The sequence below is a fragment of the Meleagris gallopavo genome, chromosome 3 (genome assembly GCF_000146605.3).
Source record: "Meleagris gallopavo isolate NT-WF06-2002-E0010 breed Aviagen turkey brand Nicholas breeding stock chromosome 3, Turkey_5.1, whole genome shotgun sequence".
Taxonomy (NCBI): domain Eukaryota; kingdom Metazoa; phylum Chordata; class Aves; order Galliformes; family Phasianidae; genus Meleagris; species Meleagris gallopavo.
Window position 1 is genome coordinate 27,348,141 of NC_015013.2, and position 2,384 is coordinate 27,350,524.

Below are 2,384 nucleotides of genomic sequence, written 5' to 3' on the forward strand. Positions count from 1 at the left end.
CATGACAATGGTTTCTTGCTAAAAAGAGTGAACATAACTCAGAATCAACAGCAGTCTGTCTTCTAGCTTCAGTTTTTACTGAAGAAGCAGGAGTAGATCTATCTCAGCAGCCTCACCACAGGCTGCGAAGGTAAAATAAACCAGATGCCTAAACATGGGGAAGTTAGTTGTGGGAGGAGTAGCTCATCAAAGACACCTTTATAAACAGCTAGCACTTCTAAGGGAGAAGAAGCAAGTAGGGTTTTTTCTATCTAAGCTGTTTGTCAGTTCTCATTGATGAATGCTCATAGGATAGATGTGTGAGTAAGAACTGTTTTTTTTCCTCATTAAAGTATAATGCTGTGTGACAATAGAACCAAAAACTGTTTTTTTTCTTCAATCTGTTATTAGGAATGAAGGCCACTTCAGCCTGTTACTGAACTAATGGTGAAGCTAATCACTATTCCACAGGTACTTAGAAAAGACAGATTATTCTAGAGTACCAGATTGCTTATCTTTTTCTTCACAAGTATTTTGTCATTATAGTTTTAGTGGTGCTACTATTTTTACTACTTTTAGATTCTGTTTGTATTTTAACATTGTGAAGGTTGATTTTGTGCTCTGAACCTACAATATTGTATCTACTTATTTATTGATTGATTTTAGTTTGGATATTACTTAATTTAATATATTACACAAAGTCACTTTCAGCTTTTAATAAGCTATTTCCTGTTCCAGAGAAAAAAATATGGCCTTATATTTATTTGGCGCTTCTGAAAGTATTGACAGTAAACACACTGCTCTAATTTATTTAAATATTAGGCTTTGAATTTTGGCCTACATATCCACATGCAGAAGCTATTAGAAAAGCACTAAAAAAATTCCTACTTTGGGTTCTTGCTGCTGAAAATTGTTTCTTGTTGACAAAACTGAAACTAATTTGATAAGCTTTTGCATAACAAAGCAAACTAACAAAAGATAATTACCGCATAGGAAGGGATACTAATCATAATGCAAGCCAAATAATTTTGTAATGTCACCTGTCTATTCTGGTATAAGTTATCATTTCTCCACTGTACATTCCTTTGTATAAAATTTATTTAGCAGGTTTGTTCTTCCTCTCTCATTTTTTTTTCTTTTTTTCCCCCAATATATGCTGTGTATCTCCTTTTCTCAACTCTGAACAGATTTAATAAATGGTGTTTCTTCACTGCTTGATATGGCAATATTCACAATATTGGGTGTTTGGTTTATAAATAAAAGATAAAACTTCTTGAAGACAATAAAATGAATGAATCCTTTCTTATACTATTGTATATGTACTCTACTACTTAGAATAATGATAACTTTACTAATATCCATTAAATTATCCTCCTTACTTTCCCCATCTTCAGTTTCATTCTGTTTAACATTACCATGCAGTTGGAAAAAGTTCTGTGTAAAAACCGCTTGTAAAATTGGAATAGGTTGTACGTCTTTAATTGTGAGTGGGAGGTTAAAACATTTTTATGGTAGAGATTAATTATGTCTTCTTTCTGATAAGCAGAGGAACCTCGTCCTCTGTAAAACTACTGTTACATGCCATTTTTGATCTTTTTTTCTTTCTCTCTCTGTTTTCCTTTGTCTCCATGTTTGACTGCCTCTACAGCCTCTCCAGGAGACCAAGATTAGTGTTTGTAGAGATTTATGGGTATCACAGGGAGAAGTCCGCTAAAAGCCCTCTAAATAACAGGAACGTGGTGGGAACTCTTCTCTTTGCTGGAAGACTATTTCAGGTGAGTAGTTTCAGGTTCAGCAGAGTCTAGGGGAGGAGGATGAGAAAGGATGGGTGGGATTCGGGGAAGAATCATCATTTCTGAGGCTCCCTTTCCAGATCAGGAGCAGTTGCTTCCTGATTATATCCTCTGCTCCAAAGACAAATTTTTACCATCTTTCTGTTGACTCTCATGAGAGCCTGAAGTGACCAGCTCAGAGTTTATTTGAATGTTGAGATAGCAGAATGAAAGCAAATAACTTTCCCTTCTCAGTACAGTACTGCATGTTCTTCTCCTTCATGCTCACTTTAGACACATCTGCTTACAAGGTTTTAGATGATCACTTCATCATGTTCATTAGTAAGCACAGTTTTTAGACATTGCAGTGGCTGTTATTCCTGTACAAGAATGTGCATAATATCACTAGTGAGAGGGAAAAGGGGCTGTGGCCATCCTTTCTCCATTAGAAAGGTATTGCCATAAAATCATGAAGTTACGCTACTGCACAACTCATGCATAGCTCATGGGATAATGCTTTGTAAAATATTTCTCCATATTTGGAGAATTAATCAATAATATAGTAATGTTAAAAATCTGGATTTTATGCATTGTAGGACATGGGAAGAAGTCTGCGCCTTTTCCTTTTTTTTT

General features: G+C 35.2%; 1 long non-coding RNA gene across 1 annotated transcript; it reads left to right on the top strand.

Moving 5' to 3' along the window:
* The first annotated feature begins 208 nt into the window (after window positions 1-208).
* LOC109366959 lies at window positions 209-2,384 on the top strand. The gene is made up of 4 exons (XR_002113671.1): window positions 209-299; window positions 391-450; window positions 1,628-1,754; window positions 2,348-2,384. It is a non-coding gene; the product is annotated as an uncharacterized LOC109366959 (long non-coding RNA).